The sequence below is a fragment of the Falco peregrinus genome, chromosome 7, assembly GCF_023634155.1.
Source record: "Falco peregrinus isolate bFalPer1 chromosome 7, bFalPer1.pri, whole genome shotgun sequence".
Classification (NCBI taxonomy): domain Eukaryota; kingdom Metazoa; phylum Chordata; class Aves; order Falconiformes; family Falconidae; genus Falco; species Falco peregrinus.
In genome coordinates this window covers 67,230,632-67,247,555 of record NC_073727.1, presented here as the reverse complement: position 1 = coordinate 67,247,555, position 16,924 = coordinate 67,230,632, and positions in this window count along the sequence as shown.

Here is a 16,924-nt window from a genome sequence, read left to right as displayed (position 1 = left end):
ATCCCCTAATTAAAAGTGATGTGAAAGCAATATTAAAGAAATTAAAATCTAGCGTTGCTTGGTCTCCATATTATTTAGAATTAAAGAAACTAAAATTGATTGGTAGGTATCTCTGGAGGCCGCCTAGTCCAACGCCCTCCTCAAACCAGGGCCAGTGACCAAGCAAGGTCAGGCTTTTCAGGGCCTTGCCAAGTTGAGTTTTGACTGCCTTAAGGATGAAGATACCACAGTCTTTCCAAGCAACCTCCTCCAGTGCTTAATCACTCTCACAATCAAAATTCTATACTCATATCCAGCTGGCATTTCCCTTGATGCAGCCTGGGGCTGTTGCTTCCTCTCACTGACCATATCTAAGAAGAGTTTAAATCTGTCTTCCCCCACGGAGGTGGCTGAAGATGACAGTTAGGTATCTCCCCTTTTCCTTCTCTTCACTGAGATGAATAAGCCCATCCTTCTTACACTCATCTCATACTTTAAGCACCTGACCACTGTCTTAGCGGATGTCTGCAGTACTCACACCAGGTTTTTAGTAGGTTTTTTTTGCACTGAAGGGCCCCAAACTGGACCAAATACTCCACATGTAATTTTGATTAAAGAAAGGCAGAGGGGAATATTCACTTCCTTTAACTTGCTGACGACACTCTGGCTAATGCAGTCCAGCATGTGGTGGCCCTGCACTGCAAGCATGCACAGATGACTTGTAAAACTTGCTAACCCCCAGGACACCCAAGTCCTTTCTAGCAAGGCTGCTAGTCACTCCCTGGTCTACACCATTGCTTGGGGCCGTCCTGGCCCAGGAACAGGACTTTACATTTGTCTTTACTAAACCTCATGAGGAATGTGTTGGCCCATTGCTCCAGTTTTTCAAGGTCACTGTTGATGGCAGCACCAATATATCACATACTGACTGCTTGCCTCAGTTTTATGAATTTGCTCAGTGTGTCTGTCCTATTCCCCATGCTGTTGATGAAGACAGTAAACAGCACTGACCTCAACATCAGCCCCACAGGAACACGATATGTAATCAGCCACAAGTTAGATTGTAAACCACTGACCACTGTCCTTTGAAACCAGGGAGATCTCCCCATTTGGTCTACACAACAATTTTATAGGAACGATACATGAGATTGCATTTAAAGTCTTGCTAAAATCAAGGCAAGCAACATATGCTGTAGCAAAGAAAAGTCATGTTAGTGCCAGATGAACCTCAGCGATTTTTCTGCAACATTCTGGATCCAGGCCTCTGGCAAGCAGTGCAATTCCCAAGACAGCAGGTCTGGTCAGCAGAGAGGTGCTGCCTTTCCACAGCGAAGGCAGTCTCTGACCACTGCTTCCTCGTTGCGACACAGGTACTACCCTCAGACCAGCCATGGCAAGCTACGACACCTCCCTCAGATATATCCTGGAACGTTTCTTATGGAAGAGTAATTCTTACTGATCTGGAACAAATCTTTGTTTCTATGAACTCCATGCTTTGCCTTGGAAAAACTATTTTTCCTTAAGTTTAAGAAGTGTGACAAAAAGGGCTGAGGACAGGTGAAATTAATTTATTTTTGGACAGTGTGATACAAAAGAAAATATGGAGTGATCATCTAAGCTTAATATTAATTTCTTTATACGAGCTTTGCACATGCCAGACACCTAGATACCACTATCCATTCTGGGGACATTCTGAAGTTAGTGATCAGGATTAAGATTTTTTGATAATGAGTCTGAAGAACTGCATGAGCAAATAGTTACATGAAAGAGGCATCCTGAAAGCAATACCTAGGAAAGTATGGAGCCTATAGCCATTATCCATGAAACTGAAATACTATAAGATTTTTGTTTGAGATATTAATGATCTAGAAATGAATTACAAATGTTTTTCTCATTTATAATGAAAAATAACCCCAAGGACTGAAATCTAAGAATACAACATCCTACTTCCATATGTCGAAAGAAAACCTGATTTTTTTGATTCCTTTGCATATCATAAAATATTTCTCTGAAAAAAAGCATGAAAGAGATGTTGAAAGAGTTCAACAAATTCAGTTCAGAACTTGTTAAAATATTTAATGTTAGGGAACACTGAACATTCCTGGAGTCCTCTATCAAGTTCTCTACTGACCTCATTAATCTTAGATTATAAAAGATCGTTGCACTTAAAGGAAAATTCCCAGTCATTATTTATACTTTGGCAAGTAACTCAGTTGAGCAAAGCTGAGATTGCGTATCCCTGAGCAAATGTGTGCAATCTTCTTGCATCTTTAAATGCTGCTTACAAGGAAATTCAAGTTACCATTCGTTATGGATTTTAATCTTTCTCCGTAACAAGGGGAAAGTCCATCACCTAAGACAGCATGTCCTAGGATTTCGGTGAAATCCCTACCTTTTTCATTGTAATCTCAGTATTCCATTGTCTCTTCTTCAACGACGGAAGGAACTGTGAGAAAATCCTTTACATTGCACTTACATGAGGATGAAAACAAACATTCCCCTCTCAGCAAAGGAGTTCCCCTTGTGCTAGGATATATTAGGGTCCTAAAGTTGCAATTAAAACACGTATCTATCAGCATGACAGGCAAAGTTCCAGTCACAGTGTGTGGAGTTCTAAAGTGTGCTGTCAATAGACCCTGGAGATCACTTCAGTTCCCCCTCCATTAAATACATAAGCGTCTATTCAGTTTATCAGAGGGATGCAACGCCATTTGAAATGTTCTAGGATGTCCTTGACACCTTGTTGCCAGCCAGTAGGGCACAGAAACGCGCAGGTTCCTGTATGCCCTCTGTCATTCTGCTGTGGATGTCTGGGTCAGCCTAGGGCATCTCCGATGGCACTCAGAAACCACTGTGCTGATGTGCTGGTTAACTAAATAATCCTCAGCTACTCAGAAATCACACTGAACCATATTTTCTTTACCTGCAGTGGAAGTTTAAGCGCTTAAAATGCCTTTAGACATCTGTCTCCAAGCATCTAAATGGAGATGTCTTTAGTGCCATCAGTGTCTGGGCTACCCTATTGCAAAGTGACAGAAGTGGCACTACAAACTTTACATATGATCATAGAATCATTTAGGTTGGAAAAGACCTTTAAGATCATTGAATCCAACCACAAACCTAACCTGTAGTAATGAGGCATCAGTGACAGTGGCTTTAGCCATGTTCCACTAACAAGTGGTTCTAAAAATAGGCTTACAACAGAATCACTGAGCAATTTTAGAGAAATCGTCTAGGGAAGAACACAATGCAATTCAGCAAGAATGAATGTCAAGTTCTGCACGTGAGTGAGTGCAATCAGCCATATAATGATAAAATGAATAATTACGACCTCTGGTGCTACAGAAAAGGGTCTCTGAACTACAGTGAGTCACAAGTTGAAAATTACTCAATGTTAGGCTGTTACAAAAAAAAAAAAAGAACGTGACATACTGGGATGGATAGATAAACAATAGTTTTGCCTGAAAAACGCATGAAGTAACTCTTTCGTTCTACTTGTCAGTAGTACGACCTCAGGCGGAGTACCAGGTCCATTTTTGGGCAGTGCAGATCAAGAGGAATGTGGGTCAGTCCAGACAAGCAACAAGAATGACTGAAGGGCTTATACACGGCCCATACAGAAAGGTTGAAGGAATTAGGATTGGGTAATCTAGATAGGGCTGAGGGGAGAAAACTTGGCATGACTTAATCTTTTCTGCCTTTAAGAGTAACAAAGAGAATAAGGAGAAGAGAAAGGAACAAGGCCATTTCTGGTGCTGATCCCTACTAAATACTTTTGGCCGCTTTGATTTATTGCTCCCATGTGTGTGCATCAGGAGCAGGATCCATGCATAAAGTTTGTCCATCACTACGGCTTAGCTCACCCTCATGAACAAGACTCTTGGCAGGAGCAGGCTCTCTGGAAATGTGGAGCTACTGCCAGATACTGAGGATAGTCCAATCTTGTAACCTTTTTTCCTCTGTACTGGGTATCAGCTTGCATTTGCACGAAGCGTGTTTACACCACATAAAGAGCTGACTGAGCCAGAAACAGAGGCAAGCTACACAAATCATTGCATGAAGAAGCTTGACCATCTCTCTATTTCTTTGAAAGCAGAATCAGAGCGTAAGTATTAGCTGAGGTTTAAAAGGTGTTGCGGAGTTGTACACAAAATGTACTTCTGTTTAAAATGAAGAAAAAAGAATCCATTGATTAAAATCTCATGTCAGAGAGTAGCAAGGGCTGCCTAAGGGCATGGGAATCAAAGGCGATCCAGTGCAAGCTGTGCTTTCACCAACAGGGTGCAGTCCCACAGGGGCTGGGCATGGCGGGCAGAGCCACAGGCTGGTAGCAGGGTCCGTCAACAGCCCCAGATCCCGGTCCACAATTGATGCCTGGGATCCTACCAGGAGCAAAAAGAGATAGGGGCATGGAAATGGCTGCAAACAGACACAGTTGCAAAATAATTTGGGCAGAGATGGAGAGTACTGGACTGAGCTGAAATGCTGTCCTGTGCCTACCAGCAGGGATGGGGGTGGCCCATTGGAGGCTGGGCAGGGTCAGTAAGTTCTGTTGGTGCTCTCAGGGCCCTGGAAAGTTTCAAAGGAACAAAAAATTACATACTTTTAATTTAACACACACCTGACTAATTTTAAGGATATCCGTATTTCAAAATAATTGATTTCACATAGCACGTTTAAGTCCTAAAGATGACAGATAAAATCCAATAAATGCAATGATTTGTTCGCTACTACTGAATTCAAATATAGACAATTCTACCAACAACAAAACATCAGATATATATATGCTAGTAAATATGGGCTAAAACAGGGGGCCTCAAACTTTTTAACCAGGGGGCGGTGTGCGGATGAAGTGGCAGGCAGTCATCTGTGGCTGCTTGGTTTCCCCCCCAACCCCGGCGGGGGGGTCTGTAAATACCGGGGGCCGGATTGAGGACCCTGGGGGGCCGTGTCCAGCCCGCGGGCTGTAGTTTGAGGACCCGTGGGCTAAAGGAAAGATTTTTGGTCTTGGCTTAAGCTTGAAGGTTTAAGCTTACCAGAATTAGTTTGGGTTGGTGGCAGAACCAACCGTGCCAAGATCTTTTTTAACAATTATGTGGGTTTGGCAAAAATCTCATTAAATCCCCTGAGAATTGGATTTTTTTTGAGAATCTGGCTGCATCTCAAATGGGAAACAGACTCTTCCAGTTTTGGGATTTTACTGGAAATCATAAGCATAGAGTGATGTCGAAGCTGGGAATTCAAATGTTTCCCTGCCCTTCTTGGCCACAGATTAAATGAGTTGGATGTGACATCCTAATTTCAATCCATCTGTTCTTTCAGGCACTATCAGATACGTAGCTTATTTAACTGACAGCAAATTCTCAGAATAATTCGTATTACTTGCATTCTGCAATAGCCTTGGTGATCTCTTCTCCTTCCCTACTTCACCCACAGACACAGACTTAGCTATTCATCATGTGTTCCTCACCTCATTGTGCTACGAGACAGCTGTGCTCTCATGGATTGCTTTAGACCATTTGGCTGCAAATGCTGGCTGGCAATCCTGTACAGCTGTAACCTTGGCCCATAAACTTTCTAATGAAAGCCATGCCACCGTGGGTACCAAAGGGAAAACAAATACCCTTTTGTCCATGGAAAGTCTGGCAGGCAAGCAGATTCACTTCTGTTTCAATAACAAATTTCCTCTGACTGCAGCTCTCCCTCAGTCACTCCTTTGATTTTTTTCAGTTAGTCAATTTGACTGAATAGCCAAAGGCAGGAGAAGATCTAGGGTACTTTGGGCTCCAGCTGCTGATTAATTTGAAACAAAGAATTTATAAATAATTATCGAAGAAACTGCTAAATGTATTCATAGAGTACTGCCTTACTGGGAGGTGGTTTCATTCCTCAACTGGTTTCTTTTTCATATGCACACACATTCAATAGAAAAGCCTGGAGCAGGGAGGAATGTCTGGCATTTCTGCTGTCAGTGTGCATGTACGTTGGAGTGAGATATTTTTAGAAGCCCATCACATCCAAGTATGCATGAATTCTCACGTAACCTCATAGTGCAAACAGCTCACGGAGTCAGGGATGCGAGGGTTTATCAGATTAAGCGCACAGCTTCGTTCCTGTTGAGCATCCAGCAGATATTGAAGATGTGAAGTTCTCCACAAAAACACATGCTGCATGTTTCAGTCCAGGGGCATAATATGCTGTAAGACTCAAATGGAGAAGAGAAACAGCAAAGGCTGTGGTAGCCGGGGTATGGCACAGCTCCGCAGCGCAGAGCTAAAACTCATTAGCCTGGAGACTGCATGGGGAAAGCTGGATGTTTCAGTGCACTCTAGACAGCCAAATCTTTTGTCAGTGTATCTAAGAAGGTGTTCTTTTCTAAAGTGAAATTTTCTGTAAATAGGAGATTTCTACTGGGTGCACTGTAGTTTCCCAACCCATGCCCAGACATGAAGCCTTATTTCTTCTCTCTTGCCTGACCATCTGACAGACACCCTTGAAGTGCCTCCACAGCCGCAGCAAAACAGGGTCAGCTTTACAAGGAATGCCCAGGGAAGGTCAGCTTCAGAGGGTATCTGGTTTGAGACATAGAGTTATTCACATAAGAATGTGAACTTCAAGGAAAGGGACAAGTTTGGACTGAAACCTTTCTGGACCTTTTCCAATTGCCCTTTATTTCCAAGAGGATAAGAATACCATTTGTTACAATGCCAAAGGCTAGTGAATGTAAGGAAAACATCTAAGAAAATATCCAAATGTTAGTGACAGAGGTCTTACTGCTTGAACTGCAGAACAATATTACTAGGTCCCACTTAAAGAGGGCACTGTTTTAAAGATCGGGTAAGTGTCTCTAAACTGTTGAGTGATTTTAGATCCCTGAAATTTTGTAGGCTAAGCAGAGGACAGTTTAAAGTGCCTTGCATCTTTGCCCTAGCACTGAAACATCCCAAACCCCTTGACATGTACGTTGTTAGGTGCACTCCAAAATAAACAGGACCATATTCCACCAAGGTACTTTTGAAAAAATATTTTTTAGCAGTAAAATAGGGCAGAAATAAATGTGAACCATGGGTCAATTATTTTTAAAACTTTTTTCATTAGAGTGTTTAATCAGACTTTAAGTACCTAATTTAATCACCAAAGCTTGGACATAAAGCCATTTGCTGAATGAAATCCAAGTTTAGAACATAAATACAACATTCCTGCATAACACAGCTTTGATCTAATGACTAATAACAAGGAAGGATTCTTGTTCTATTACTCCCAGAATAAAAATTATATGGCCTTTGTGTTAATTTTCTCTAATCTTGATTACATCTGTATGTCTTGTAGGTCTAAGAGGCTAAGACAAAAGTGATTACAATTCTGTTAGCTTAAAGGCAATCACTGCTTTTGGATCCAGAGATTTTAAAAAGGGTTGAAGTGACTTTTTTTTTTTTTTTTAAGTTTCCTTTGAAAGAAAGAGAGAATGAAGAAATGGAACAACAATGAACTAACGAGATGGCTAGTCCTGCTTGTTGCTTCTTGTGAACATTTTTCTTTAAGAGAGGAAATAAAGTCTTAAATAAAGATGACATGGTGTCACACTACTGGAATTGTGCAGGTTCATAGAGCAGCCTGCAAAAACACTGTTGAAGAATATGCTGAATGTCTTTCTAGTCCCTATGGTAACCACTGGAGGAATAAGTTGTTCTGAGGACAAGTGGAAAAAAATGCTATGAGAAAAACAGACCCTTCCCAACTACAGCAAGGAAAAGGTATGATCTTTGCAGCCTCCTAGCAATAACATACATTGCGATTATAATTTTAAATATACAGAGATCCAAGTGTCACAAAGGGGATGAAAAAGAAAGAGCTGGCCCAAGAGTCTGTGTCTTTACGATGGGGCGTGAGGTACAGAAGTAATTTTCAGCCTGTAATTAATATTTCCCTGCTACTGCCAAGGCTTCCACAGACTAATCTCTCCTCTTTCAAGGTTCCTAATTGGATATCCTCTGAACAAAGTCCCATAGCTCTAAGTAATTCTAAGTAATACAATGATCACAAAATAAAATTATCACATAGTAGCAGTTCTCCAAATACTTCCTGAGCACTGTAGGTGGCTCTGCTGCTGTTCCTTCATTTCCTAAATTCTCACGTTCTCCCATGACATCTCTTCATTTTGCTCAGCACCCAGCATCAATCATCTTCAGCAAGACATCCATGCCACTGCCGGGCATGAGTGGGATTTCCTTACTCCAGGGCAGAAATACCTATTACCATCAGCATAAAATATCTGCAGCATCCCTATCAGAGCTCACCAAGCTGAATTTCTTGTCACCATTATCTTATGCAAATTTTCACAAATTAAAAATAATAATTGCTCATAATCAAATTTATAACATATCAACTTGGTTTGCTGAAGATAGGGAATCATGTTGTTTCTACTGTCGAGATCTCAGAGAGCAGGAAGGAAATGTTCCAGAGGAACATGGGGGAAAGGAAGAGGATCTGGAGCATGAATTTTCAGCAGAGAATTGAAGGAACTGGCTGGGGAAGATGAACACCTGGCATAGTAATTGAAGTTCGTAACATTTTACTTTTGAACACCGTATCTGTACCAAACATTGATAACTGTGTATGTTAAATAGTTTCTAAAAACATATGTCTAAACTCCAAAACATAAAAATGTCAGTAGCATGCAATATATTAATAACTGTAATAATGAATATTTCATAGCCAGATAAATATTATACCTGATTTTAATCATTGTCTAAATAACAAATTGAGCATCCCATAATGCTCAAACTAGCAAAATACACTTTTCTACCAAATACATGATTACTTAAAAGTATTTTCTTGCATTTCACTCTAAAGGTTGAAGAGCTCTTTCCTGCAGCTCACCAGAGCAATAACTGCCACTGAAAGGGACCTTTCATGTTACACCTCTGATCTAGGAAACACTTACTCTAAATACAAATTTAGAAATTCTTCACCTCATCATTCTCAGCAGCCATTGCCTCTTGATTTATCTCTCTCTCATTACTTTAAAAGGAGGAAGAAAAAACCCAACACATTTAGTTTATTAAATAGAGAAAAGATAGTCTTCCTTTCAGCAACAGATGTAACTGAACTACCAAAGCTTCTGAGACCAGAAGGGTTGCAAATTCCCTTCCTCCTGCCCTAGGTAAGGTAAACTGCTGTCAAAAAAAGGCAGTTTTTGACTGATATCTCCTAGGTAGAAATACTCTCACATGTGCTCCACAACACAAATGGAATGAGCTGGCCACAGATCCAGGACACATGAAGCCCACTGCGTATGTGATGCACAGATTGACCTCTCTGAGAAGTGGTGTACGTTTGCAATAGGACTGGTCCATCCAAAACATGAGCTGTCAGCAAACCATATGCACAACAGAGTTAATACAGCAGTCCCAATATACGTAATCCTCAAATTCCATTCAGATAAAATTTTCAGGTGAAAAAGAGACATATCCAGGAAATGTCCATGTTCATCTGGTAAAGAACTCTACTTCTAGGGAATACTAACAATGTATACCAACTTGCCCTCCAAATCTAGAAATTATATTTTTCATATCTCATGAGGCAGAAATTTTTAGACATTTTTGCTACCATCACTCTCATCTTGACGCAGGGAACCCAAATCCCCCATGCTTAATTTTGCTGCATTTATTTACTTGCCAGCAACCCTCCTCTCTCATTGGAGAACACAAGTCTCAGCAAAGTCATGGCCATGAAAGAATGCTGTTAGCAGCAGCAGGAAGAAAACGGATGGAAGATCTAGTTTTGACAAAGCTTCAAAGCCAGGACATATGCACTCTTGTTACCCTTTTATCTCATTTCCCCTTTATCAAAACTCATCTCTTGCTACTTTTTAGCAGGATGTTCCAGGCACCCCAAACAGCGTGAGGTCTGTCAGTGTATCTTACAAAACCAGTGAAAGTCCTTAGGTCTGCAGGGTCATGGGGGAATGAATAGTGTCCCTTCAATCACATGAGCACAGAATTAATCAGACAGTAGAAAAGTGCTGCGCTCACAAAGTTGTACTCTTTCTCCAGTTACACTGGTCTTTATCACTTCCAACAAACTGTCAGGAGAGCGTGACAAAAGGAGAAAGAACAAGATTTTTGGATTATGAAAGCTCACTGTTAATCAACATGAGGACTGCAGATATTGATAACATCCTGGGCTGGGCATTCAATTCAGATATCCAAGGGAAAAGCTGTTTTTCACTCCTGCATTTGTTGAGGGAGAGCCTTAAAGAATCTGTACTAAGGCAGATTGAAGATCATTGCTCTCTCCTGCCACATGATTCCTGGGCAAAAATAAGAGTGGAACTAATGAAGAATATAAATAAGGGAAAACAAATACAAAAAGACTGAAAAGATGTTACAAGAAAGCAGAAATTGGAAACAGGTGTAAGTTAAAAACAAGAAACAGTCTAGAGAGAGGCTGGCGTCAGTTCAAGCTATGGGAACTAAAAGAATTCAGTCACCTCTAAAAAAAATTAATAAAAATGTCTTGGCTGTATCAATAACTTAAACCCTTCTGTACAGTAAAACCTCTGTTTCTCTTTCTTCCTTTCCCCCGTTTTGTCTGTTTTCTCATGCACCTTGTAATTTCCCTCAGGCCCTATCCCTCACAGATACTTTTCCTCATGTTCAGAAAGGTATTATTTAGAGTACTTAAACCCAAGTTTTTAATTATACTGATAAGCAATGGCATTGTTCTGGATCTTTGACAAGGGGTGAAATTCTTAAATAATAATTAATACAACATAATCATTTGACACAAACATTTTTACTGCATTATGGCTCCAAATAATAGCAAGTCAGTTAAAAGTATGGACACTTCTGAAGAGGTAAAAATGCTTAAACATTGTCATCTATAAAGATGAACAAATAAGGAAAAGTAACATATGAAAACGAGCTTGCTATAATAAAACAGCCTGGTATCTTTAAGGAGAACTTTTTTTGTTATTTAAATGGGGATGTGTTGAAAAATCTTTAAAAATAAATTTATAAAATGTCTTGTCATGGAAAACATCAATGATGTTGCCTAAGTCCCAGGTAGAAACAAGCTAAAATATCGACCATGAGGTCATAATGATTTCCCAGGACCTCCTTGAAAATGTGAAAAGTATCATGAGAGGGATTTTCCTGATGAAATAAAGTATAAATAGCTTCAGTAAAGTAAGCAAGGGAGTTAATTCTGGCAGAAGAGATCTGTGTTGAGTTATTGAGAACTTGCTCTCTCCTCATGTATCTTTCACTGACAATTTAAATCAGTGGATGCTACAACTCAAACCACCAGAGAAGAGTAAAATCTGGGACTGGTAACTTATTACCTCATTCCCAGTCATAAATCTTGGGTTGCCAGGAACCTCCTTTGTCCCTTTTTGGCTCAGCACAGGACCCTGTACAACCCATCTGTCTATCCCACTGCCTTTTTACCCCTTTGCATGCACACACACACAGAGCTATATCTAGCTACAGATAGCTAGTTTAGAAAAGATATTTTGTTCCGAGCGGTTCTGTTTCTCAAGTGAATATCAGATGAATTCATAATTGTGGGAACTCTTGAAACATTTCCAGCTTTACACAACGTGTTTGTTTTAGGGCTCTGGTGACATCTGTAATATGTGGGTCTGCTGAGATTTGGAACAGATGCGTTATTTTCCTCAGCCACCTGGAAGAAAGTAAAATATTGAGAAAAGCTGGTTTACAAGGACTCCCTGGTGTCTGCAAACTGGTCTGGTTAATAAGAGAGAAATATTTCTGATTTTTTTCAACTGCAAAACAAACAGCTAAACACATAATTGCTGCTTTCTTTCAAAGAAATGAGTGTCGGAAGACTTGCAAGGCTTAAAATTAACACGCAGTAGCGTGCCTAGTGTCCTTTTTTGAGGGGGGCATAAAGGATTTGGCAATGTACTTTTCAGACCTGTCCTAAAACTGAAGAGCAAAACCTCAAACCTATGTGCAAATCACTGTAAGCTAGACATCTTTAGACGGGAGTTAAAGGAAATTCAGGAGGTTGTTTTAAGTTCTTAAATTAGAGGTTGAGAGTAAAATATCTCTGCAAAAAAAGTGGCCAAGTTCAAATGGCAGCCCAGAGAGTGGGTTTTATTCCAGAGAGAAGGATGTTCAGTTTGTTGCAAATGTCCTTGAAATTAACAGGCAAACTACTTCACATATACAGATATCACCACCCATATCATTTGCTGAAGTCCTCCTTTGCTTCCTCTCAATATTATGAAATGTGGCAAAATACTTTGCAATCCCCATTCCCTCCTTTGAAAAATGGGTGTCTGTAGGCTGAAAAGAGGAACCCTGTGTCCTGCAACCCTGAGCCTGTGAGCAGGTCTCCATCTACTAACAGCAATTTTGTAGTTGGAGCACAGCCTTGGACCGGGATCAGGAGCACCTGAAGAGATCCTGCTAAGCTGCAGAGCGTTCACAGGGCTCAGTTTGCTGCTCTGTTCACACATGGACACATGGTCGCATGCCCTCAGACTGTGCTGGCATCCATAAGAGTATCAGATCAGCAATCAGGGGAGAAGAGGTGTTTGAGCAAATGGACTGATCCTTGCCTTCTCTTTTGGTGACAGAAAGTGAAAACACAAATATTTTTGTCTAGTTGACTTTAGGATTTCTCAGGTGGTCAAGGAGAAACTTTTTACTGTTTAGAAGTGTTTTAAAATTTCTTCGCAGGCAAACCAGAGCTTTCCCACATTAAGATATAGAAGGTATTGCCTGAATTGCTTTCACAATGTAACCTGAAACATCATCAACATTAGGTAAAAGAGGTGTTTCTTAACTACTGCTGTGAATAGGGAGGAGTTAGTATATACAGCAAAAAAACCCAAACTTGTCAGAGATAAGGGATTTTGTCCAAGATATACACATTTCAGCAGCAACTGTAAAAACCAGTTGCCTCACCAAACACCCTAGGCTTCTGGCCTAAAAATTATGTTTGGGAAGATAATGTTCTAAAAGAGACAACTCTTTGAGCATCTGTGTTTGCAGGCTTTACAACCCCTCACATGCTACAGCTCACCTCCAAGACATATACACTAGAGTTCCCAAAGAACTAGTTTTAGCCCTATATCTTGCACTGAAATTATTTTTTGCATTTCTACAGAACTACGAAATTTCAAAGAAAACAATCAGCATCTATCATCAAGAGAATATCAAGTTTAGCTGAAGTTTTCTTTTGTCTCTGCATTTTAAAGATTGAATGGCAATGATTAAAAAATGTTTTTGTAACAAATGTTTATGCAGCGTTAACAAAATTCTTGCATTATTATTGAGTGCTGGACATTGCGTAAGAGCAACTCTTTACCACTACCAGTTCATTTCAGCTTTAAAATATCATGACCTTTATGTGGCAAGTGCTGTGTAAAGAGTTCAATGTGAGAGAAGCATTAGCACTTCTTAAAAAAATAAACAAAAAAAAATGTTTCTTTTTCAGGACTGCCCTCTGCAAAGCGACTAGAATATAAAGACATTTCGTTATAATACTAAGAAAATAAAATATGGGATACATTCCTCTCCCTTCACCCCCAAAAATATAAATCTTAATTATGTAATATTAGCTACATCTGCAAAACTACATTGCTGCATTTGTAAATCCCACAGGTCCTCGTGCAATTTCTAACAGATGTATCACTGCTCTTACACAAAGGGAAACAATGGCTCAATCAGCTTTTCAGCCCACTAACCACAAGAAATACATCAAGTTATATATCCAACATCTGGTGATGATATCATGTCCCAGTTTGTTTTTCAGCATCTTACATTAACCTAGAACTAGGTCTGGCTGTGAAGCTCAGCAGAGAATTGCACTACAGTTCACTTTTTATTACCTTTTCAGAAACTCTATGAAACGTTTCATTGAAATTATAATGAATTTATGAAGTCTATTATTTAGTAAGCCATTTGTCATCTTGGTATGATGGAAACAACGTAGGTATCAGGTTTACAGGAAACGTCTGCTTATGTTATACTCAAAATTTATGTTTAAGACTCAAATTTGAGCCCACAGCATTCTCCTGGAGAAATTGGCTGCTCATGGCTTGGATGGGTGTACTCTATACTGGGTTACAAGCTGGCTGGCTGAGCCCAAAGAGTGGTGGTGAATGAAGTTACATGCAGCTGGTGGCCAGTCCCAGGTGATGTTCTCCAGGGCTCAGTGCTGGGCCCAGTAGTGTTTAATATCTTTATCGACAATCTGGATAAGGGCATTGAGCACACCATCAGTAAATTTGCAGATGACAACAAGCTGGGTGGGAGTGTTGATCTGCTTGCATGTAGGAAGGCTCTGCAGGGGAGTCTGGACAGGCTGAACCGATGGCATGAGGCCCATTGTATGAGGTTCAACAAGGAGAAGTGCCAGGTCCTGCACTTGGGTCACAACAACCCCAGACAATGCTACAGGCTTGGGGAAGAGCGGCTGGAAAGTGCCTGGTGGGAAAGGGCCTGACGGTGCTGGTTGATGGCTGGCTGAATGTGAGCCAGCGGTGTGCCCAGGTGGCCAAGAAGGCCAAGGCAGCCAACAGCACCCTGGCTTGTGTCAGAAACTGTGTGGCCAGCAGGACTAGGGGAGTGATTGTCCCCCTGTACCTGGCCCTAGTGAGGCCGCACCTGGAATCTTGTGTTCAGCTTTGGTCCCCTCACTGCAAGAAGAACTTTGAGGTGCTGGAGTGTGTCCAGAGAAGGGCAACGAAGTCTGACTTTATGATCTCTAAAGTCTTTTCCAACCTAAAAGATTCTATGATTCTATGAAAACTGCTCTGCTTGGGCTTGTTGACATGCTTGATTCTTCCAGCTAAGCCCAACTTGGAGCCAAGGTGGGAGTGAGATGAGGAGACTTGGATAAAAAGCTAATGGGAATAGGAGGGTTAAGATGAGGAGTTGAAGATGCAAGAAGGGGAAAAAGAACAAGCAACCAAGGTGGCAGGGCAGTAGAGAAGGCTAGCTGAAGCATGCATCAGAGAAGTGACAGCAGGGCTAGATCCAAATAGGAATTGTCTTCTAATGTAGGAATTACATAGAATTGTAGTTGTTCAAGCAGCTCATATAATTGTCAGTTATCCCGAGTGTCATCTAGTCCATTGGTTTTTAAATGTCTAAAAAATGCCACACTTTAGAACTGGTTGGCCTGATCGAGCTAACTTTTTGGAAAGTGCTTGCTGGAATGAGCTGAAAGAATGCAGGTTCTTCCCAACAAAACACTCAAGTTTGTAGGTACGAAGCCTGGCATTGTTTTTTTTACTGTCATACAGAGCTTCATCATCCTGATCCATTGTAGTCAGCTGCATGTCAGCATCACTGCCCTGGCTTACAATCAACTGTTCTTCTATTTAGAGTAACCTGGCCTTGGGATAAAGTTGTTCTCAAGTCACTACAGTGACAGTACTACTACTGCTGCTATGAATTTTTTCTGCTTTCACTCTGTGAACATTTAATATTGGACAACACCTAGTTCTCAGCATCTCAAGTACTCCTCTGCCATTTCACAAGTCATCAAATTACTGTAAAAGCAGTAAAAATATAGTCTCAGTAGAGCTTTAAATTGTTAGCAAGTAGCTGAAAATTAGCAGTAGCATACCTTCTCTCTGTTATGTACGAAGAAAGAAAATGTGAATTCACAGAGGTGATGGTTTGAAAAGGGTGGCTAAAGTGTACGCTCAAAGTTGTTCCTTTGAACAAGGTATGGTACTTTGGACTCCATGACCAATGGAATTTAAAGTCCAGCCAGGGGTGATATTTAGTACATAACCTTATTCTCAGGGTGTCCCATTGGGTTAGTGTAGGCTGCTCACCATTCCACATATTTTTTTCATACATCCCATTTTCAGTTTCTTTCATTATGCATTATATCAGGGGTCCTCAAACTACGGCCCACGGGCCGGATACAGCCCCCCAGGGTCCTCAATCCGGCCCCCAGTATTTACAGACCCCCCTGCCGGGGGTTGGGGGGGGAACCAAGCAGCCACAGATGACTGCCTGCCACTTCATCCGCGCCTCGGCCCACTGGTTAAATAGTTTGAGGACCCCTGCATTATATTAAGCTTAATATCCAACACCTAGTTTTCAGATGTTTTTGCAGGACCTGAGTACCTTAAGATACGGTGGTTTTGTTTATGCTATTTATTATGTTATTTATTAAAGATAAAAAATTATTTAAGGAAGTTCTTCCATTTTAAGAGTTACTTTTGAATGTTTTCAAATTATTAGCCAGCTGGTGTGCTGACTTCTGTAGGTACTTTCACACTTGCAAGTTAGACTTATTTACCCACAGGCCAAAAAGTCACAATACCCCCTAAGCAATCACTTTGGGCACAAATGAACATAGAAGGAGCACAGATGGATCCTTTTTAATGCCATTAATGATCTGGATGATTGGGTAGAGCGTACTCTGTATGGTATGTATGTTATATACCTGTTATGTATGGCCGATATACTAGCATCAGCAGCATTCAGCTTCTCTTTGACAGATTGCAAAGCCAACCTAGATTCAAGATTTCTACAGTTATAAGTGAATCAGTCTGACATTTGTTTACTCCCATTTGCCTGATAGCTCACAGGAAAGGAAACATCACTATTACCTTTAATCTGTAAAGATACTGTTTGTATTGCAGCATCTAGTGTTTGCAAGCACTACTCAGAGTTCAATGTCAAGTGACATTATAGAGTTCTGCAAAGAGGAATACTGGATACTGGATGTTCATATTACCACATAACATCAAGTAACAGCATGATTTTTACATTTAGCAGCTAATGCAGTAATCAAAACCTGAAAAGTTTCTACGTTTGAAAAAGCAGGAAATTTTGTGATAGCAGTGTAACTTGCATGCAAATATCCAAATTAGATGCTCAAAATAATACATCCATTTTTCTGACAACCCTCTTCCTCATGTTCCTCTTCTGAAATCACAGATTTA